Source organism: Mustela lutreola, chromosome 11 (genome assembly GCF_030435805.1).
Source record: "Mustela lutreola isolate mMusLut2 chromosome 11, mMusLut2.pri, whole genome shotgun sequence".
NCBI classification, from domain to species: domain Eukaryota; kingdom Metazoa; phylum Chordata; class Mammalia; order Carnivora; family Mustelidae; genus Mustela; species Mustela lutreola.
Genome location: NC_081300.1, coordinates 39,428,274 through 39,452,858, shown reverse-complemented (window position 1 = coordinate 39,452,858; position 24,585 = coordinate 39,428,274).

Sequence of the window (24,585 nt, the reverse complement as noted above, 5' to 3'; positions counted from 1 at the left end):
TTTAAGATTTTATTTATTTATATGACAGAGACACAGTGAGAGAGGGAGCACAAGCGGGGGGAGTAGAGAGAGGGAAGCAGGCTTCCCGCCGAGTAGGGAACCCCATGCGGGGCCTGATCCCAGGACCCCAGGATCATGTCCTGAGCCGAAGGCAGATGCTTAACGACTGAACCACCCAGGCGCCCCAGTAGTAGTTTTCTAAGTGAAACATGATCACTTGTGACCCTGTAGCCTTTACCTGTTCACTCTTCTCAGTATATTATTCTTCCTTCTATTTGTCTGGCTAATCCTAACTGGTCTTTGGGAGCTCTGTGGAGCTATAGCCTCCTCCAGGAAGCCCTCCTTGACTTCCCAAAACTGGGTTAGGCGTTCTTCTGTGTTTCCAGAGGATACTGCTGTCTCCTTGACAAAGCTTTCATCTTGCTGTATGGCAATTTAGCTGTTCCCTACCTTCCACATTAGAGTTATCTTCTTTAAGGGTCTACTTCTTGTTCACAGTTCTATTGGTATCACTTAGTGTCCATCCGGGCACACAGTGGGTCATCAGTAAATTTGTTCTGGAGTGAACGAACAAATGACAAAAAGAAAAGAAAATCTTATGTCTATTCTTTTGCAACCCCAAATCTTCAAGTGATGGCAAATGCCCTCAGTTTTATTCAAAGGAACAAGGTTAGGTTGGGGAGCAAAAATGTCCTATCTCCTTCTAGCTGGACTAAGAATCAAATCAACATCGAATAGAATAACAAGAGAATGTCCAATTTAATTTCGTATGCATGGGGAATCCAAACAGACATGAAAATTCCAAAGACAGGGAAGATGAGATGTATTTGTCGATTAACTAAGGACGAGAGGGTAGGGGTCTAGTTCTCCAAAGGCAAAGAATGCAATTCACAGGAAGATGAAAAAGAATAAATGTTTAGGAAACAAATATTTACTGGGCCACTGGGAAACAATGGGACATAGAGGACTTTGATCAAAAAAACCTTGCTAGATTCCTTCTTATCTACCATACCTAGTTCAGAGTATAATGTAGTTCTCTGGGGAGGTAGCTCTTCTCTGGAGCAGGTCCTCTATCTAAATTCTTTTTAGGCAGTTGTAGGGGTGGTAGAGAACTTTTCCTGAGTTTTCTGGGGTTTGATAGCTTTTTAACTCAAAATAGTCATCATGCAAAAGTGACCCATTTTTTTTTTTTTGTTTAAAGATATTATCTATTCGTTTGAGAAAGAGAGAGAGGCAGTGAAAGCATAGGCAGGGGGAGAGGCAGAGGGAGAGGGAGAAGTGAGCTCCCTGCTGAGCTGGGAGATGGACACGGGGCTCAATCCCAGGACCTAGAGATCATGACCTGAGCCAAAGGCAGATGCTTGACGATCTGAGCCACTCAGGCGCCCCTAAAAGTGATCCATCTTAAGGCGGCCTGCCCTTGGCCCCTACAGTCTGAAGGCTGGGATCTTCCCAAGAAGTGGGAGGATCTTATGCGGGGCAGACTAGCCGGCACCATGGCTAATGGCCTAGAAAATGTAGGCTGACTTTAACGATGGGAAAGTACTCTACGTCCAAACATCTTTTTCCATGTACATCCGTGAAATTCTTACGTAGAAAATACAATCTTTTAGCCTAAAAAGTAACTTTCAGTTCAACTAGAACAGTCCCTGCCTCCACACCTTGAAAACAATCCATTTCACTCTAATGTTAATTAGTCCCAAACTGTGTTCCAAGAGGCAGTTATAACAGGGAGCAAGCAAGAAGTTAGTGGGCACTTGACAGGGGAAGGAGGGATCATTTTAAAGTTAGACAAAATGTTCAAAACTAAGAGGCTAAGGCAGTAAAGATAAAGTTTGAATATTTCATAATTTTACTGGATTGGCCTTTGTGAATGCGTCACTGAAAATTCATCAGTTCTATGAATGTCCTTGGCTTCTCGACAAATTAATTCTCCTAGTCCCCAAAAAGAGACAAATAGAATGAGTTAGCAAGAGTGTTTAAACCGGTATGATTCTTACTGTAAAAAATAGTATGGGAATAGAGAATAAATTTAATCCTTTCAAAAACTGTCACTGTTAAAATGTTATATTAGAATGACATGTCAAGGAGCGAAATTTAAAATTTTATAATTAAAATTAACTTTAAAGATATTAGAAATGTAATGTAAATTAAAGTGACATCACTTTTCTCCTTTGTCGAAAGCTAAATTCAGATTTGCTTTTAATAATCTCCATGGAAGTTACCTTTGAAGTCATGGTTGTTAAGAACAATATTTAAGTCAGCTGTGTATGTAAGTAATGGAATTTAAGATATTGCAGCTCCATTGCTTCCAGGTCCCTAAAATAATTTTGAGACCTCAAGAAACCCTTTTGTAGTGTTGGCAAAGCCTTGCAAAGCTTTGTTCTTTCTATGCAGAACTTCAGCTTACTCTCAACCCCATGAAAGATGGACTTGCTTAGGGTAAAAGTAATAATTTTTAATATCACCTTCTATTAGTTCTAGTCTAATGCACAGGAAGGCATAACTCACGTCTGTAACAATAAGAGGGAAATACGTGTATAGATGGATGTCATCAGTAAATGCCTTTGGCTAAATAAGGCACAATTGATTTGAAGGGCATACATCTGAATGGGCCTTTGAGTGGCCCACGGATGGAGAGGAATTCATAACTGTCAGTGTTCGTTGTAGATGGCCCCCCTCCTTTTATCCCTCTCCCTCTTTCTCCTCTTCCTCTCTGTCTTCTGCCTCTCCCTCTCTTTCTCCCTCTTCCCATCCGTGTCTACCTTCCCCTCCTTCCTACCACCCCCCCCACTTCTCTCCTTGAGGTGGATAACTGATAAATGAAAATATATATAGTAACTGGAGAGGAATGAAGTCACACCACACACTAGAAGAAATGTAGGTGGAGGTTCAATTAACTAAATGAGTTAAATGGAATAACTATGTCAAAGCACAGAATGATTAGAGGGCGGGGGAGGGGAAAGAAAGTGTTTGAGATAATCATAACAAAGGATAAAAAATGTGACATTTTTGAGGAATTTAAAAGGGAAGAGCAAAAATGAATTTTTTTTCTAGTTGTCATGTGCTTAAAGAATTCTAGGATTTGGAGCTCCTGGAGGCAGAGCTTAGCACAGCTTTGTTGTTCAACGTCAAGTGAGTCAAGGCCACTACACAATTCTGGTTGGAGCCTTATTTGTGGTCAAGCAGACAGATTGGTGAAGCAGACCCTGGGATGTGGAAAAGTCGGCTATTAAAAGCAGATGCAAATATGGACCATTACAAGTTCTGTGACATGTAGTTTTCCTAAAAACCACAACAGCAGGGTGCCTGGGTGGTTCAGTGGCTTAAAGCCTCTGCTTTTGGCTCAGGTCATGATCCCAGGGTCCTAGGATCAAGCCTAGCATTGGGCTCTCTGCTTAGCAGGAAGCCTGCTTCCTCCTCTCTCTCTCTCTCTCTCTGCCTACTTGTGATCTCTGTCTGTCAAATAAATAAATAAAATCTTAAAAAAAAAAAAAAACAACTACAATAGCACAAAAGTATAGCAGCTGAAATAACCCCATTGTACCTGCCCTGCTTTAGCTTTTTTTTTTTTTTAAATATTATCTATTTATTTATTTGACAGAGAGAGAGATCACAAGTAGGCAGAGAGAGAGGAGGAAGCAGGCTCCCCGCCGAGCAGAGAGCCCGAAGTGGGACTCAGTCCCAGGACCCCAAGACCATGACCCCAGCCGAAGGCAGAGGCCCAACCCACCGAGCCATCCAGGTACCCAGCCCTGCTTTAGCTGTAACAGATCTTTTTGGAGTACAGTCAAAATGCGGTTGTGTCACTGAAAAGGAAAGGACACCAAAACAATGGTCACAAGTTGGTTAAAAGTAGATGTCACCGGGAAGAAGAAAAAAAATGCATCACAAACTTGAGCCACATAGTATACCATTATCCAGAGAAATGTACACATCTATGAAAAAATACATTTGGAAAAGCATCACATTTTGTAAAAAGCATCAACCTCTCAGGTCTGGAGTTGAAGAATGAGTCACTTCTAAAAGCAGGGAAATGCTTGTAACTTAGCATTTTAACTCTTGGGGAAGGGCTTTACTCAAAATAGCCCCACAGATTTAGCAAAATTGGCACCTTCTCTTTAGAGGAGAGAAGCTGCAGGATTTCTGGGAAAACTGGGCACGGTTGACACGTAAGCTTTAGTCAATGAGTGTTGTGAAAAAAAATCATAGTGATCTTTCAAATTAAAATGACGTCAAGGCTATTAATAATCCTAATGCAGAGATGGTTATGATGTGTAGGTAGAGCCTAGTGGCTAGGCTGGTTCAAGATTGCTAATGCGTGTGGAGAAAGAACATAAGGCACCAGGCGATATGAATGTCCTGCCTTCACTCCTTGACTGCCAGCTCCCTCCCACCCCATCTTCCTCACCCTTAAGACTGTGTGGAACACTCATTGGTCTTTTTTTCTTTTTTAAAGATTTTCTTTTTAAGTAATGTCTCCACCCATCGTGGGGCTCGAACTCACAACCGCAAGAGTCGCATGCTAAAGCTCACTCGTCTTGACCTTCCTTATGAGATTAGCCTCCTAAAAGCAATGGACTAACAATAATCATGTCACCCAAATCACTGTTCTGCCAGGTACCAGACTCAAAATTTCAGTCTTTTTAAAATAACTTCCTCAATCTCATCTCTCATGTCTTGTAAATTGTTGTGCCTTCAGGTTCTTTTCAGAAATATCTGAGCTTTGTCTCTTCTAAGTCTAAAGCCACGCCAGCCGGACACCTAGTTATCTCCTGCCTGGAACGCTAAAATCACTTCCTGGAGGCACTCTGCTATGACAATAAAAGTATGCCCATAAATCTGAAGGGCTTCCATTATCTTTGATGATAAGTCTGTAAATGTTAACAATTTTTTATGCATTAAATTATCTATAAAATTATTGTGTTAAATTGGTCAAAGGCATATAAATATATTCTAAAATTAGATAACTATTAAATATAAAATGCAAAGTCTATTGAAAATGCATCTGCTATTGAGATGGATGGAGCTGGCTTTTGCCCCTTTATGAACCTAGAGATGAATGTTATTTATTATTAGAAGGTGATAGAGTTCAACTTCAAGTTTCTCTTTCTCTGGTTGTCTCTCCTCTCCTTCCTTCCCTTCTCCTCCATGCTCTTCCTCCCTCTCCCTTTCTTTTTTTAAAAAAATTATTTATTTATTTGAGAGAGAGGAAGAGAGAGCTTGTAGGAGCAGGGGGAGGGAGAAGAGGGAGAGAGAGAGAGAGAATGAATCTCAAGCAGATTCCCTGCTGACTGCAGAGCCCATCTTGGGGCTGGATCCCACCATAACCCAAGCCAAAATCAAGAGTCCATCGTTCAACAAACTGAATCACTCAAGTACCCCCTTTCTTTCCTTTCTTAAGCAGATGTAGGACTCAGGAAACTTGCTGGCAGAAGTCTGGAATGGAAGGAATTTTGATGTAGGGATATCATTTCATTGTTTGAAGTTCTTTTGAGATGCATGCCAAAAGAATGTAATAATCTATAAAGTATTTTTTTGATTATTTAGCAGTGGATGACCTCATAATGACCATTTAATTTGGAAAAAGGCAAGAATTGGAAATCATCTGATTTACAAAAGGATTTGCTACCCAGCCATTAAAATAATTTAATTTCTCAATATCTGTGAAGTGTATTAAAAAGAGTAATATAATTTATTAGTTATTATTCAATTAGTCTTTAACTTAGAGGTCCCTTGTTTGTGGTGCTAAAATTACATAAAACTGGGGTAAGAAAAATAACCCTGTATAATTGGACTTTCATGCTTTAGGAATTTACCCATCACTTTTGAACACAGATTTATATATTAATGCAAAGTTTAAGTTCTCATGGAAGTCACCTCAAAGTCTTTAAAAGTTATGATACTTGAGAATTATTACATATAAATAGATTCTAATTTTATTTCATGCAAAAATGATTTTTTAAACTATATATTTGGTAGAATTGAATCTGTAAAAGAGGAACCAATTCTAATTAAATGATGCTGGTTTTTCTAGAAGTTAAGATAATAGATCCCAGGATGCACTTTAGAAACATTTTGTCTCACATCTGCATATAAGAGGACAGTCTGTTTTTAAAAATGCAGGCTTATGTTTTTATAAAAATTGACATTAAAAACTCTATGGCCGGGTGCCTGGGTGGCTCAGTGTTGTTAAGCCTCTGCCTTCGGCTCAGGTCCTTATCCCAGGGTCCTGGGATCGAGTCCCACATCAGGCTCTCTGCTCAGCAGGGAACCTGCCTCTCTGCCTACTTGTGATCTCTCTCTGTCAAATAAATAAATAAAATCTTCAAAAAAAAAAACAAACCCAAAAACCAAACTCTACGGCCGCTATTAATTCTAGGGCATATAAACATATTAAATTAAAAGATGCATCAGGCTAAGATATGAATTAATATTACTGCTAAGTATATGAGTTGTGCTAGAAAATTCTAACATAATCTCTTTAATAGTAAGCCCCAAAATAAATGGACACAGAAGTAGTTGAGAAATGCAGGCATGTGAGAGAGTTGTGCTCACAGTAAAAATGAATATCTAAGTACAGGATCTATTCTTTCGGTGAAGGTTAATGAAAATGTTTCTTCTGTCGATGTGAATACTGTGAGAAAATGTAAGACATTAACTTGCCTAGAACCCATAAATACTACTTTCACTTCAAGATATACTGTCATTCTACAGAAGTAATCATGGAAATTTTTACTTCTTCTGGAATCATAAAGGTTGCAAAATAAGCAGTGAGACACTCTGACCTGGGTTCTCTCCCTGAGCAGAGCCCAAGACAAGGACTTGCAAGCAGGTGGCTTGTTTTAAGACACGATCTCAAGGAATAGAAGGATAGGAGATAGGGAGGAATGAAGGGGAAGGAGGAAAAGCCAATCCAAGAATGTCAAGTTGGGCTGAGTCACCACTGTGGGCAACTGCAGGTCAGTCCTGCTAAGGACTCTTTGAGGTATCATGTGAAATGCCTGAAAATCATCCAGCCGGAAAAAGTAGTCACCATCTGGCTCTTACTCTACTGGTCAAGGGCCATCTTATGGAATATTGACTATCTCCCTTCCTGTTTTGTGCGGGTGTTGGTTGTCACTTGAGGCAGCAGTGGAGGAGCTGGGTAGACCATGAGAGACCTGGGGTACCACTGAGGTGACACCAGTGTGCGCTGTGTGTTGGCCAGAGAGCACGGAGGAGGGCAGATGGGGCACAAGAAGTCGGACTGACATCTTGACACCAAATACAGTTATCACTAGAATGGGGAAAACACAGGCAGGCTGGATTTGCAGCAGATTGGTTTCCCAGCATGCTCTCTGCTTTGCTTGGTTTGGTTTTACTAATATAATTCTAAGATAAGACCTGGGATCTTGCTCTGGTGTTGTCACCTGGGTGGAATAAGGTGGCACTCCATCAGCTTTTCCCCACACCCTTTTCTTTGCCTTTCCATGACCCTCCCTCAGAAGTGCTGCATCCTTTGACACTCATGTAGGGGACAGAAGAGGTGAGAAGGTTAAAAGAACGTTGTCTCCACTCCTGCCTCCCCATTCTACCATATAATCAGTATTATAATCAAAGGAGGCCTCGCTCATAATGATATTTGAAATTTCCCTGTTCTTTGGTATCGCCCTCGCCCCGCAAGGACGACAAGACGCCCTGGTTCGGATGCATCTTCTCTCTCTTTATTTCTGCAAGTCTACACACTTATATATGCTTACATGACCAATCAGCGAGCAGGGTACAGGAGGGAGTGAATCAGGCTGTGCACCTAAACGAACAACTTCGCTAGCAACCAATGCTGTTTACTTCCTCTTTGGGCGTTCTGCTTAGTCTCACGAGGCAATCCTAACCTGGCAACTAGCCAGGCGCCATCTTTTAATGGCGGAGGTCGCCCTGGCCAGGGGCCTGCCTCCGACACTTTGGCGTTCTGGACATCTCTACACCATAGTTGAGTTCACAGTGGATGAGAGGTAGGTCTTTTGTTCCTGAAGTGGGGGCCCAGTTGGGTCTCTGTGAAATGGGGGAGCAGGGAAGGAGAACCAGGATAATCCTTCTGTAGGTTCTCAGGTAGACCAGTTTTAGGGAAAAAACACAAATGGAAGTTGAGGATATGGAAATTGAATTCCTTACAACTATCCACATCCGTGTACACCTGGGAAAGTCTGTCTTTTCCAAGGAGTCTCTCATCTTCGTGGATATCTGAGGTATGTGATGTTACTCCCTGCTTTGCTGTTGATTCCTGGATAAAATCTTCGGTCTGATACATAGAGGGATTTATTGTCCTGCCAGCATGAGCTTTCATGGGGATCTGGGCTGGGGAGAAAATCTGTGAAGTGTGGAGGTTATTTTCTTGACAAACTTCTGTGTTCTGGGATTGGTGAGAGGATAAACAGACTTCCTTGTCTTCATGCTCAACTGTGTGGTATTTGAATACTTGCTCAGATTCTTTCTTAGAACTTGTTTCTCAAACAATCACAGGAGGTTATTCACCAAAGTCAATGAAACTGAAATGGTCTTTGTCAGCAAGAGAATAGAACTAGATGTGCTCTCATTATATCCATTGGAAGCATTTCCTCTGATCCTCAAAATATATTATTACATTTTGGATGACATTAGAGATAAGTCTTTAGTCACGGAGTTCTAGTAGGAGGGGGGAAAAAGTGGTTTTGGTTATTTTCTTTATTATTGTTGTTAAAATGTGAATCATGCCCTTCAGTTGATGAATTCTCATTGAAGCTTCAATGGAAGGGGAAGATGAAATAACGTAAATGATAGCTATAATTAATTTTATACTAAGCTTCCTTGATGAAATTAATATTGTCAGATGGAAATGTAATTTAAGCAAAATATGCTTATATGCTCATGTAAGCCGAGTTACACATTTGGACTTTAAGAAAAAAATCACTCTTGCATTTCATAGAACCGCTTACAAAATGATTTAGCTTAATTGTTTGTACAGCTTTCTAGACATTATAGCTCTTTAAAGGAAATAAGGGCACATGAGATGGAGGGAAAGACAAAGGGTCATTTTAAATATGCTTCTATTATTCTGAAAAAGGAAAAAAAAAAACCAACAAAAACAACCTATAAGATGCAGGACACTTCTGATTCCCAAAGAAAGTATTTTTTGGTTTTTTGTTTTTTTAAAACATGTATGTTAATATAGTGGGGCGGTAGTTTTGTATTTATAAAAAAAGGGAAAATTCTGGCAATTTTAAACAATGTAAATCTAAACTGAAGTAAGTTAAAGTGGCTTGTTAAGTAAATTTCAAAACATATTGACCCAAAAGGTCAGCAAATGTTAGTGAAAATATTCTAGTCAATATCTACTGCATGCCTAAATTCTTTGTCTTTATGTGACATTTCAAGCAATTTTCGTAACTGTTCAGGAAAATGTAAAAAACAAGAAACATGAAGACAGCTCACTGATTTCAGATAAAATCTTCCATGTTCTCAAAAAAAAAAGCCAAAAAAACCCCATAAGCATCAGAAACCGACATTGATTACTATTCTGAAAAAAATCCCCAACATCTGCAACTTGTTTCTTAATATGAAACCAAACATTATGTAACATCATGAAAATTCGAAATATCAGTCAGCTGTTAATATTTCTTCCCTGAAGAATCTACTCCCGGTAGATAGTCAATACAATACTTAATAAATTAGCTAATTACAAGAGTGGAGAGCTCATTGGTGGGACTACAAAAACTCCAGTTTGATGTGCCAGAAGACAGGTGGTTTACCAGTAGTCAGTGTTCTCTACAGCCACATACAGGAATATACCATAATTCTTTACCTTTTTGCCTTCGGAATAAATCTAGTCTATACAGCTATGTCAAGGATACAGTGTGTTTATGAGAATGTAAGGGACTCATAGATGAGATTGCTGTGGTCTTTGTGATTAAATGGCTGGGCTATAGCTTTACTCTTTTTTATTTTAATTATTTTTATTAACATATAATGTATTATTTGCCCCAGGGGTACAGGTCTGTGAATCATCAGGCTTACACACTTCACAGCATTCACCATAGCACATACCCTCCCCAATGTCCCATCAACCAGCCACCCTCTCCCTAGTGCCCTCTCCCTACCCCCCCACCCCCCAGCTACCCTCAGTTTGTTTTGTGAGGTTAAGAGTCTCTTCTTGTTTGTCTCCCTCCAGATCCCATCTTGTTTCATTTTTCCCTTCCCTACCCCCCACAACTGCCCCCCTGCCTCTCAAATTCCTCATATCAGGGACATCATATGACAATTGTCTTTCTCTGATTGACTTATTTCACTCAGTATAATACACTCTAGTTCCATCTAAGTCGTTGTAAATGGCAAGATTTCATTTCTTTTGATGTGTAGCCTTACTCTTGATTGCTACACTGTACTTTCTCCCACATATAGCAGACAGTAGGGACATCAAACAGCACTGGGTCCTTATCTTCCTTCTATGGCCATAGAGGTTGGTAGTAAAATCTCAGGCAACAAGAGCCAGTAGGAAGAGGCAAAAGACCCAGCATTTACTGGGGACATGCACTATGGCTTTTGTCCACAGGTGGCCTCATACTGTTCTTTCAACCACCTAAGAACGGGGTATTGTTTCCATTTTACACACGAGGAAAATCAAGCTCAGACAGATTACACAATTAAAATGCGGTGCAATTAAGATTTTTAACTCGGGTTTTATGTTATCTCAGTATTTCTTGCATCTGTGATTGTTACAAACTCATCTTCTTTTTAGTTACTGATCTTTGTCTTCTGGACTTGCTGGATTTCTAACACTTCCAATTCATGACTTCCCAAACATCATTCATTACTTTACTTTTCAAACTTGCTCCTCTCTTGCACCCAACCTCCTGAGAAAGATATTTTAGCTGCACCTATTCCTGTCCTTCTCGTCCATCCTTCTTCTGTAAATGCTCTTTAGGTCCATCACCCCAAATCAAGTCCCTTCACATTTTGGATCAAGCGTCTAGGTGACAGCTTATTGCAATCTTTTCCACAAAGTATGGTCAGCAATTCTCTGTTGATATCTGTTCCATAAACTCAGAGCTCTCACCTAGCTAATTAGAGGCTTTGTTACACAGTAGGGGCATCTTTTTTTAAAATGTATTTTTTAATTAAAAGATTTTCTTTATTTATTTGACAGACAGAGATCACAAGTATGCAGAGAGGTCAGCAGAGAGAGAGGAAGGGAAGCAGGCTTCCCACTGAGCAGAGAGCCTGATGCGGGGCTTGATCCCAGGACCCTGGGTTCCTGACCTGAGCAGAAGGTAGAAGCTTAACCCACTGAGCCGCCCAGGTGCCCCTAGTAGGGGCATCTTTGTTGTAAGCCTCTAAGGAGATGCCTGAGTCTTGAGGTATTTAGGAAAAGACAACCCAATTTTGTTACAGATGCTATTTAAGTGACCAGAGACAAGCACACGCTTCCTAGAGCATTTCTTCTAAAAATGGAATTTGGCTGAAACACATATCCGTTCATCTCCTGGGCCCCTTCACCAATCCTACTGTTATTACCTAATAAATGCAGGAAACAGAAACCTCTGGAGGCATTTTCAACATGAAGACATTTAATACAGGGAGTTAAGTGCTTACAAATCATTGAGAGAGGAATCCAGTTAAGCTATAGGCTGGGACCCCAGAGTGGTCCAGAATGACCCTCTAGGGGATCTGCTGCCTTTGAGGCTGCTATGGGAGATAGGAGTCAACAACTCATTGCTGTAGGTGTGACCCCTGTTCAGGAAGTTTCTGCTACTACCAGGGTCACTTCTGTAAAGGACTCTTGACACCCAGCAAGCTGGAAGGTGGACATATGTAGCTGTGAGCCATGGATCAGAAAGCCAGAGTCAAGAATCCATGACAGTGGCAGCTTCCCCCACAACTGCATATCAACACCCGGAAGTGGGAATGTTTTTCTACAACTTCGCTTGCCAGGGGAAACAGCTGAGACAGACGGGGAAATTGGCACTCCTAAATCTCATATAAATCCTTCTAATAGCCTGAGCCTCATTTGTAGGCAGAACCCTAGTGGTTTTTGTCTTTCCAACCTCTCCTACCCAAAGGGGTCTGGTCTGCAGTCCCTTTGACACAGTGGTTAACAGTTTCAGAGGTATCCTCATACAGTTTCCCCCACATTATATTGTAGTATGTAATTTATATACAAAAGTCTGTTTAGCATATTGTACTGTGACTTGTGTTGCCCTCCACCAAATGTGCTTTAGAGCTCTTTGTTCATGAGTAAGTGTGTCTGTAACTCATTACTGTTAAACAGGACCTGGCATGTGCGTATAGATTGTTTCTAATTTTTGTTGGAACAAGTATGCAGTGACATACTTGGACCTACATCTTGGTGCTCATGTGTGAGCGATTTTATGGTGTAGATTCCTAGAAATCAAAATCTTGTGAGATATGGTCAAATTGCAAGGGTAAAAATATTGTATCAAAGTATTCTCCTATGAATAGTTCGGGAGGTTCTTGTTTTGATCATATTTCTTGTTGATACTGCTATTTATTTTCTGCCAGAAGAATAATATTTCATTAAAAAAATTATCAACTGTGGCCAGAGGGGCCAACCACGAATAACAAGGCCACTCTAATCACTGGAGAATTCTAAGAGTATAGAGGTTACCTCCCTGGAGCTAGGGCAAAGACCAGATCTCTCTCTCTCAGTGAAGTTTATTCTTTATGCCACAGATATTTCATAATTCAAAAACAATTTTAGGCTTCTAATATTTTTGGAATTATATCTTTGTGGCTGATACAATACATAAATTTCAATTTCCAAATGAGTAGCTACTATTTGTCTTAAGATCACTTGAGTGTTATGTCCTTTCCCATTATTTTGAAATGCCATGTTTATCATATATTAAATATTCATATATATAAGGCTGTGTTTCTGAATCTCTCTGGCTTATTTATCTTTTTAATATGCCCGCTTTATTATCACACTGTATTACTATAGCTTCATACTATTTTTGGGTAGTAAACTTTGATAACTAGTAGGTCAAATGCCATTTAATTGTTCTTTTATATTTCACTTTGTTATTCTTTTCCCCAAATATTTTGGCCCTGGTGTATTTTCTTTTCCAGATGAATTTTATAATTTGGTCAGATATCACAAACAGATCTCAATGGGATTTTAGTTGGGATTTTACTGACTTAATTGCCTTAAGGAAATTGGCGTCATTGGAATATGAAAATGTTTCACTCAGGATGATGGCATTCTACTCTTTTTGCTCAGTTCCTTTAAAAAATGTCCTCCAGTAGGGTATTATTTCCTGTCCATATTTCTTGTATGCTTTAAAGATAATTTATTTCTAGGGATGTTGTTTCTTTGTACACAATTGTGAACAGCAAATTTTTTTTCTATTCCCGCTTTTAACTGATTATTGCCTTCATATAGGAAAGCTATGGATTTATGTCTTAAATTTAGTACATTATTAAATTATATTTATTAGCTCTAATAGTTGCTCACTTAATTATTCTAAGATATTTTTAGATAGGTACGTACATCATCTGCATAAAGATTCTATTGTCTCTTTATGAATAAATTTTGGAATATGGAGGTACAGCAAATAGTGTGAAATAGAAGTCTTACTAGTATTTTTCAGCTCATAATTTTAATGTGAACCACTGTAATGTTTCACTTTTAAGTAAGGCATTTGTGATGTATATCTATATTATCTCCTTTGTCAATTTTAGTAAGTTTCTCCTATTTCCAGTTTTAATCAGGAATAACAGCCCTAATTTACAAAGTGTTTTGGAGTTTAGCAAGATCATTTTATATTATTTAATCTTTTAAAAAGATTTTATTTATTTATTTATTTTAGAGAGAGTGCAAATGGGCATGGGGGTGGGGGACAACAGATTCCATGCTAGGCATGAAACTTGTCTTGGGGCTCAAGCCCATGACCCTGAGATCATGACATGAGCTGAGATCAAGAGTTGGATGCCCAACCTACTGAGCCACCCAGGTGCCTGTATGTTATTTCATTTGTAATATATTATAGTGAATTACATGAATGCATTTCCTAATATGAAATTATTTTTCTACACTTTAATTAAACATAGTTGAATCATATATAGTATACCTTAATATACTGTAAAAGTTAACTTGCTAAAGTTTTTATTAGGCTTTTCATAAGTTATTTTGATCAACAGGATTTTCGGTAGTCTCTTCACCTGGAATTGGCATCAGAATTTATTCTGTCCTTGGAATACCTGGGTGGCTCAGTTGGTTAAGCATCTGCCTTTAGGGGCACCTGGGTAGCTCAGCTGGTTTGGCGGCTGCCTTCAGCTTGGGTCGTGATTCCAGGGTCCTGGGGTTGAGCCCCACGTTGGGCTCCCTGCTCAGTGGGGAGCCTGCTTCTTTCTCTCCCTCTGCCTACTCTGCTTGCTTGTGCTCTCTATCTCTCTGGCAAATAAATAAATAAAATCTTTTTTAAAAAAATGCATCTGCCTTCAGTTTGGATCATGATCTCAGGGTCCTGGGATTGAGCCCCATGTGGCGCTCCCTGCTCTGTGCCCTGTGTCTGCTTCTCTCTCTCCCTCTGCCTCTCCCCCAACTTATTCTCTCAAATAAATAAATAAATATTTTAAAACAACAACACCACCAAAAGGAATTATGCTGTCCTCAGCAAGTGAGATTAGAAAACTTCCCATAATTTTCTACTCTTTGGAACCATTTAAATACTATGTGGATTATTATTATTTTTTAATTGGTAGAAATTACTGTAAAGCCCCTCAAGATTTATGCATCTTTCAGGAACAGAAATATGACTAATTTGTACATTTCAGATTTGGGGTACTTCCAGTTTTTGTAAATAAAGTTTTATTAGAACACAGCCATGCTCCTTAATTTATGTATTATTTTGGCTACTTTCAAACTGTATCACAAAGTATAATTTGCAATGGAGAGTAATTGCAATGGAGACCATATGACTCACAGAGCCTGAAGTATTTACTATCTGGCTCTTATAGAAAAACATATGCTGATTCCTGCACTTAGTTCAGCATACATCTTACTTCCTCTGAGACTAAAGTGATCATTCTTCTGAACTCCTGTAGTGTTTTTTTTTTTTTTCTGATACACTCATCTGACTCTTCTATGCTTTTTTTTTTTTTTAAAGTAGATTCCATGCCCAGCGTGGAGCCCAATGTGTGTTTTGAACTCATGATCCTGAGATCAAGACCTTAGTTGAGATCAAGAGTCAGATGCTAAACTGACTGAACCACCCAGGTGCCCCATGACACCTCTAATTTCTTGTCACATGTTGTTATTTTTTTTAAGTGGAGGTATCTTGTTTCCAGTTAGGTTAAAACCTCTTCAATGGCAGAAACTTGGTGCTATTTTTGTTTCCATTACAATGTTATGCACAGACACACACACACACATACAGATGTAAAATAACTATTCCTTACTTTATTTATGTTATATAGTTGCCTATTTCATTGCTTACTCTGCCCAGAACTTCTTGACTAAAGTCAAGGCTAAGTGCCATGTGATTATTGTCCTAGTCAACAAACATTCAGATTCTTGCTTGAAAGTTTGAACTAAGGTGTTGAGTGAATTCTGTTGGTATCTATCAGGGAATTGCTTCAGATAAATAAGAGCTGCCTTTTCTGGGGTCTACACACTAACTTCCCACACATTAGTCCCCTGCCCTTCTCCTGAGACCATTCCCCCAATAAATCCCTTGAGCAAGAATTCCCCATTTCAGGCTCTGCTTGTGGGGAATCTCACTGAAGAGCTAAGACAAGGGCCTTCAACTCAAACGCAGACTTCACTTCAGGGAGGTTCACGTGTCAAGGCATTTCCAAGTCTGAATCAAATCTCTAGAATATATCATATCTATCAAGACAACTGCTACTGTGTTGAAGAAGTGGAAATCCGTGCCAGTGTCCTTCTCACCGAACACTGGAGAAGGGAAATCCTCCCAGTAGGCAATCTTTCTCTTCTATCAAGCTTAAAGTAGCTCATTAACTTGCTAAGGAAGTATCCATAAGCTGATGTACTTGGGGTTTGCTGAGCCAGTCTCATAACCTACCTGTTGCCACTTTCAAAGTTAGCAACAGGCCCAAATGCTTCAAGATGTGTGTATACAAGTCTGGGGTGAGTTGGAAAATGGGGCAGAGTTTCTAATACACCCCCGATGTACATGCTTGAAACTGGTGTCATCTTGTAGACATTTTTCGTTTTCATTTTTCATCCCCCCCCCATGTCCTATCTTTCCTCTTAATATATATTTGGAGGTGGTGACTACCATTTAGTCCATAGGTTGCAAGATTATGAGATGGAGCTAGAGAGGAAGAGACTTTATCTGGAGAAAATACCTCCATGGCATCACCTCAGGATACAGGCTAGATATGTCTTTGTTCCTGATGGGTGGAAATAAATGTGATTATGGCTTTAATAGGGATACTCAGAACATGTAGGTATGCATACACGCTTTTGAGGATTGCATATTCTAGGGCAAGCCAATGTGTCACATATGTGTGATTGACCACCTTGCTTTGGCCATTTCTAGTGAAGCTACTGTGCTCACAGCTGTTGCTTGGAGTACCAACCCTAAAACATGCGACTTACTTCACCCATTCTCCATTGGGGCTAACTAAACCAGGGTTGGGCTTTCAGCCAAGACCTGTTGAGTCAATCCTATGGCTGTCCAGTCACCATTCAGCCTCCCTCCTGAGAACCGGAATTAATAAAAGGAGAGACTGTTGGTGGTGGCTGGTTCTGATCCCTGGAGCCTAGAGTTCACCTAGATTCAGGGACTGAGTCCATCTATCCGCAAGGATAGGAAACCAGCTTGGAGAGAGAAGATGAGGATCCTAAAAAAAGACAAAGAGACTATCATGTTGCTAAGAGATGGAAAAGAAGATGCAGAGATACTACCAGAGAAAGAGACAGAAATGAAAGCAAAAAACAAAAACAGAGAGAAGAAAAGACTTCCCAGTATCACTTTTGTGCTTCCCCATTTCAGTTCCCATCTTCTGTCCTCATGAGACACATTTTTGACTTTGGCACCCACCTCAAATAAATACAATCTCTGCTCTCTAGAAGCTTATAAGATAGAAGAAACAGCACTCAGTTGAGCTGTCTTGTATGGAAGACTGAGGCATTAAATGCTCAAGGATAAGTACAGATAAAGCATAATAATACACTGGAAATAATATTCTATTTTACTTGCTGTCCTTAGGGAGTGTGAGATTTCCTCACATTCTCTGAATAAGCTCCTCTTACTTTCTCGATCCAGCATGAGAGAATTTATGTTCCATGTAACGAAAAGAGCCTTGACTAAAATACATCGACTAATGAGAGGACGCTTTCTAAAGCTTGGCAGAACACACTCATCAAGATTCTAGATCCTTGGGGAGTAGAATCAGAATCCATAGTGACCCTATTGTTTTTGAGGAGAGATTGGAAATGTGGATAATGAAAGGCAGTGTCAATCTGTAGGAGAAATAAAAACAATCTTTTAAAAAACTTCAGGAAGGCAAAAACCAGGCTATGTGAAATATGGCAGAATGGGCAGGAGTGGAATGAAGCCTGGATCTGGGCCAGCCGTGTAGCTCGGTGGTTTCAAAATACAGTTAGCTCGGTGCTAAGCGCAAACAGAACATATTGACAGTGGAGAGAATGTTCCTTTTTAACTTAACATTGTCAAATTCAAACCAATAAAATGGAGTCAGTACATATTTGCCTGTGGCACCCTTCTAAAACACATGATTTCTGCTTTCCGTCGTCTTAGAGGCTAGAAGAGACAATGTTTAGATTAGCTTCTACATAAAGAAGAATTAAAACATTTAATGCAGAAGCTTAATTACAAATAAAGCATTGGAATACTTTAGAAAAAATTGTTCTATTAACTTTTAAAAGCTCTTTCAACAGCTCCTGTTTTTTTTTTTTTTTTTTAAGATTTTATTTATTTATTTGACAGACAGAGATCACAAGTAGGCAGAGAGACAGGCAGAGAGAGAAGAGGAAGCAGGCTCCCTGCTGAGGAGAGAGCCCGATTTGGGGCTCCATCCCAGGACCCTGGGATCATGACCTGAGCCGAAGGCAGAGGCTTAACCCACTGAGCCACCCAGATGCCCCAGCTCCAGTGCTTTTAATGACAAGCCATGCAGGCCTTGGTCACTGAGCTGGATTCAGAATCTGTCGGTGGTGCTCCCTTCCCGAAAGTCCACAGACAAGCCATTTTAGCCATTTGATTCTTCGTTTCTTGATTTGAAAGCTGGGGATGGTACTTACCACCCGACAGGGTTGTCTGTTTTAGACCTGGCACAGTCATGGCTGCCATGACTCATTGGGCTGACTTTGCTCATGGCTGGGAGGCTCTTTGTTCCTTAGGGTTTGCCATCACCTGGGTAAAGGTTGTTCCCTAGAAGAGAACTTCAGAGTTGATCTGTAATTGAAACCTACATGATGAAATGTTAGAAAAACCAAGGAAATAGGTGGTGTGGTGGTAAGCCTTGATTAGCTCAACTGTGTGTCCTTGGGCGAGTCACCTCAACTCTGTGGGATTCAGTTCCTTGCTATTTTGAGTTGCAGTGATGGGGAAGGGGTGTGACAATGGGAAGGAAGGTCGTTGCTTGAGATGATTTCTAGTATTACTTCCAGCTGTACATTTGATGCTTCTCTAAGATCAGGAACAAACTTAATTTTCCTTTGACACTGAGGGCTCTTAAACAAAAGACAATGGCCAGCTTTAAATTATCTTCCCTGACGATAGAATTATAGGAAATAAACTGGAAAAAAAAATTCTCTTGATTTAGGTTAGAGATAAGAAAGGCTTTCCAGACTGTGAGAATTATTTATTGATGTGAATTAACAAGAGAGAATGGGACATGCCGGCCGGATAGATTTCTCTCTCTCTGGGTGAGTAGGAGCCTGAAGACCAGGTTTCTAGGGGGTATGGAAGCACGGGGGGAGGGTGGGGTAGGGAGAGCTGTGAGGAGATTACCACTGGCCCAAGGCTCTCTTGTGTAACTTGCTGATTTGTTTCTTGTTTCACGGAGTTCATGCACCTAGGCAATGTATAGCAAGCTTGGTGGCTGGCCCGGAGTTACGACTATCAGTGTGCTTTGCATTCGGGCCCAACAGGGTGGTTAAGGAAAGCATTAATTAGCACACAGACTAGGACAGGTTTAAACATCACAATTTCCTTAGTTAGTTAGTTTTTAGCTTGTGGCTGAAAAGCCAGGATAGTTCTAGAAGATGGTAACGTTCTCAAAGTGATCAAGCTGGGGGCTCATAAAACAAAACAGCCACTCCCAGATGAACCAAGCAGAGCATCTGATAGGGTGACTCCACAGAGAAAACGCTGGGCTGACCAGGAGGACCTGGAAAAGCTGTGACCCTCCGTATTCCAGGTTGTCCCAGCCCTTTGGGAAGGACCACCATTTCCTTGTTAATGCTGGCAGTCCGGTCAGCAATCCTGAGACCAGATGGCCACTTTGATGGTGTTCTTCTGATCTTTATGTTGTGTTTTATTTAATTTTAATTCCATTTTATTGCCTACTGTCTCCATGGTCGGTTTCTCTGTATTCAGCCTCGTTGTCTGAGCTTCGGTTATTGTTGCTGTTTCTATGTTTTCTGTGTGACGGACTCTTTACAGAAAATATTTCATTACATCTCAAGGCATTCTTATTTTCACTTATAAGATGAATAGGTGAAATAGAAAAAAAACAAAAACAAAAAACTGTAAAGGTTTATTATGTCTGCATTTTGTCTCAGCCAATGCGACTTTGGAAGTCTTGTAGCCCCACTAGAGGGCCACCAGTGCCCTAGTCTGAGCCGCTGTAGCCTGCTCGCCCGCAGTTCCAGAAAGTTAAGACTGACACACGCCTGAGAAAAGACGAGTGTCGCTGTGACCATCTTGGGCTATAGATCCCTTTGTTCTGTGCTGCAGCCAGAGATAATGGTCAGAAAAAGAGGAGACATAGAAACAAACAAACAAACAAATAGATTTGCTACTTGAAATGATGCTGGGTACTTGGGAACACGGTTTTCTTTGAGGCGTAGAGAGGAAATTTCAGGAAAAACCCTATGTCTCAGCGATGTGTGGCCTTGTGAGATGCTTGAGAAAAGTTGGTCAGGGCTTCGAGGGTTGATGTGTAGGAATCTCTCCTGCCTCTGTTCTCTCCCTGTCATTTACCTGTTCCACTCCTGGCAGATTAATCGTCCCCAAACCTTTGCAGTCATCCCATTATAACCTAACAGTAGCTCTGCCACATTATCTAGACCCAAATTTTCAATTTTTCAGAGTAATAAAGATTCCTTTTAATGTAAAAAAAAAAAAAAAAAAAAAAAAAAGGAACAGCCACATGGTATTTTTAGAATCATTTCAACCACCCTTTCAAATGAATTTGTATTTAAATATTTATGACAGCATCTATGGGCTTAAAACAATGATATAAGAGGGAGAAGTTATTGAGTCAATCAGCTTGCTTAACCCCTGGATTCCTGGACCCTTTGGAATGACCCCAGGCTCTGTGAACCTTGGGCCAGAAGTATCAGCCTATCATTGCCAAGATGTGTCACCAGACAGCCTTCTCTGACTCCTCGGTCTTTCTGAGTGTAGATGGCTGTCTACATGCGTCCTCCTCCTGTCCCATTAGCCTTGGGACATGCCCCAGACATTCTCCCCGCTATGTATTTTCCATCATTCCCTTTTCAGCAACATCTTTCTTTGCTGCCTTAAATATGCTCAGGTATCAAGTAATTTAAAATACTGCCCCTCCCCCATCCTTAATATCCTCCCTAATTCCTAGCTGGCCGGTGCTCTGTTTTCTTCTGTGAACTCATTCACACGTCCTCACTGCTGCTCCGAGTCAGTCATCCATTGTTTTATTCTTATTGTCTCTAATTATCCAAGATTTAGATCGGTGCCTAAGTAATCTTCGTAATATCCTTATAATAGATGCAACACATACGAACTATGTGACTGAAGCTGAAAATAGAGTCTTCAACAAACACCAAGAAGTTTTAATGGTGACATCATTTGCAAGAATAAAAAAAAAAAATTGAGCTCATTTGGTTTGTGCCTCCTTTCTGTTCTCTACCTGGTATCTGTGAGTAGCCTCGCCTTCGTGGGGTTACTGTACCTTATTTTAATCTGTTTTCCAAATTGCTTTGTTTTTAGCATTCCAAAGATGACCATCTTGGGAGAACTGAATCTGCTTCCTATCTACTAACTATTAAAAAATAGCATTTTCAGTGATCAAAGCATGTGTATTATCATGCCATTTCATTTGGGTCAAAGAAAAACAGCAAAAACATGATTATCGTCATTGTCCTTTACATAGTGAATTCGAAGGTGTCATTATTCCTGGCATATAGTAGATGCTCTATATGTACTTACAGATTGAAGAGTGGCAGTTGATTAACGACTGTTCTTTCAATTCCTACCTATTTCTTCATTTGCTTATTTGGATATTCAGGCAATGAATGTTGCGCGCTCACTATGCGACAGCTGTTGTACAAAGCATTTAGGGGGTAGTAATAAACATGGTAGACGTGGTTATGACCCTTAGGGATCAACATTCTGGTGGGTGAGATGGATGAGTGGTAGGCAATACTCATATGGTGAGGCGAGAGCTATGGAGGAGGAAGGGCAGATGCTGTACACACACTTGCGAAAGTCTCTTAACTGAGATGGGGACAGGAGGGAGCTTAAGGAAAGCTTCCTGGAAGAAGTGATATCTAAGCTCAAACAGGAAAGAGTAGAAAATCCAATTAAGGATGCCTGGGTGGCTCAGTTGGTTAAGCAACTGCTTTCGGCTCAGGTCGTGATCCCAGAGTGCTGGGATCGAGTCCTGCATCAGGCTCCCAGCTCCACGGGGAGTCTGCTTCTCCCTCTGACCTTCTCCCCTCTCATGCTCTCTCTCAAACAAGTAAATAGAATCTTAAAAGAAAGAAAGGAAGAAAGAAAGTCCAATGAAACTTAATCTGGAATGGCAGTTTCCAAAGAGTTATTTTGGCTTTGAGTCCTAAGGCTACCTTCTGAAAGCTTTAGGGATGTTGCTAGCTGTAGGAGGAAAAGATAGTATTACAAATGCCCTGAAATTACATGTCATGAGGAATATTGATTCTGATACTTGTATTTTGGGAACCCAGGTAAACTTATAAACTGTAATTTAAACATTTAATTGCTGAGGATACCAAGAAAAAAATTAACTTTCTTACAAACACACCTGAAAAAAAATTCTTTCTTTTTTCTTTCTTTCTCCTTTATTCATGTAATTTGTGTATTAAGAGAAGTTACATCATTTTAATTTAAAAAGTTCCATAAATCTTTGTTGAATGAGCAAGTCCTATCTTTTCTGTCTCAATATTTCTCAAGTACTTAAGTCTTGCCTCTATGTCTTCGTTTACAATTTTTCTTTAGAGCACTTGAAAGTCTACAAGAAGACTTGCAGATGTATGAGAGGAGCATAAACAATCATGACCCAGCCCCCTGCAGATTTTTGTCTCATTACTCTACGCTTCCATCCTGCATATTTGTGGGGCTTTTTCTTGTCTCAGGACCTTGCATCTTCTCCGTCTATAATACCCATTTCCCCCTCTACACCAGTCCTGGAAGATCTTTTCCTGCACTGCCCATCTCTTCAAAATGGGTTAGTTTTCATGCCTACAGCTGCCCCACAAAGAACTCCGTGCAATTCCTTCCCTACAGCACTTAATCCACTGCCACAAGCCATTTGTTTCTTTCCCTTATTAAACTGAAAGCTTGTTACAGTAGGGATTGTGCCTTATTTACATTGATCTTTCGGTGGACCGTATAGTGCCTGGTAGACAGTAGGCACTCAATACTCAATACCTATTTAATGACTGAAAATTGCACAACAAGTTATGTTTTTCATAGGGCTTTCCTTTCGTAGATCACCACACTGGCTTCTTGCTACAACTCTAGGGCCTAAGTGTTGTTATTAGCCCTGTTTCACAGTGGGAACCTGGACACAAATAGGTTAAGAGACCTAGTCAGATTTTCATAGTTTAACTGTAGCTTCATGCAGAAGTACATGGTTGTCATGGGAGATTTAAGAAGTGGTTGCTTTGGCTATCTGGCTGTCTTGATGGTGGCATCTTCCAGAAATCAAGTGTCGTCTCTTTTCCTGATTATTCTAAAAATGTCAAAGATATTATGATTTTTATTCTCCTGGGAATACTCTTAAGCTATGTCTACCATCAAAGGGGGAATGATAGGAAAATCTTCTAACGTGAAAGTCTATCTCTAGAGCCTGTTTAAAACCAGATAGTCCCCGGGCAAGTAAAATAAAATGGTGGCTAGATTTCGCTAGATGTTGGATATTACCTTATCTGTGTACAACCAGCTATGAGTAATGTGAAAAGATAGAGCAACTACCCACCTACTATAGTAAATAAAGTAAATAGTAAATAGTCAGAGGACAAAAAAAAAAATCTGAAAAAAAATTATATATAGCTAGCCAATCTTATATTTGGCCCTTGATGTATCTCACTAAACCAGAAAAATTTTACCATGCTGTAGCTAAACATATTTTGTGTCAGAGTTAGATGTGTAGATGATGATTATTTATATAAAGAAAACCGATTTAAAATTTATCTTCAGAATATGCCTTTTCCCTTCATATTCCCTTTGCTATTCTGCACTATCCCCCAACCCTTTTCTAAGGACTAAAGATAATTGATATTCTCAGGTAACTATGGGAGGTCCTATTTCTAAGGATGATGCTGTGGTTTATTTGTTTATTATGGGTGTAAATGACCCAGTCTATTTCACTTTTTGAGGATTTTTTAAAAGATTTTATTTACTTATTTATTTGTCAGAGAGAGAGAAAGAGAGCAAGAGTGAGCACAAGCAGGGAGAGCAGCCAGCAGAGCAGGCAAGAGAGAAGTAGGCTCCCGGCTGAGCAAGGAGCCCAATGGGGGACTCCATTCTAGGACCCAGGATCAAAGTCAGAGCCAAAGGTAGACACTCAACCAACCGAGCCACTCAAGTATCACTTTTGAGGTACTTTAAGGATGATTGCATAGAAAGGCTAATGCTTAGTTCAGAGGAATAAATCTCACAAAAGTAGAAAGTAGATTTTCAAGCACTTGCTTTGATAGGCAATGATGTTTTGGGGTCCTGAAATTCTTTGTTGTCATTGAATTTATAACATGTAAGTGAGAGTCTATCCTGAGTATACAGAAGACAAACCTTTTGTAGAGATAAACACTTCACTAAAATCAGGGCTAAGCCGAGGTGGGTCATCAACTGCAGAGCTTCCTGAAAGCTGGGATACTTGGGGACTACATAGAATTGACTATATTGGGATTGATTCCAGTGTGGCTCAGAAGGTCCTGGATTAAGTTGGTCAAGACAAATCATTTAAATGGTCATTGAATATGAGAATCTTTCCAGCAACTCAGATCAGCTTGAATGGGATAGGGGTATTTCCCAGGCCTTTCATTCCCTTACTATTGAGCCCCTTTGAGGAGATGGACTTGGGAAGAAATAAGGTGACTTGGTCTAATGACAGACTTCCTGCTATCGAAATAGTGGTATTTACCCCCAGGAGAGCCCTAAACTGTAGGATGCTTTGAGC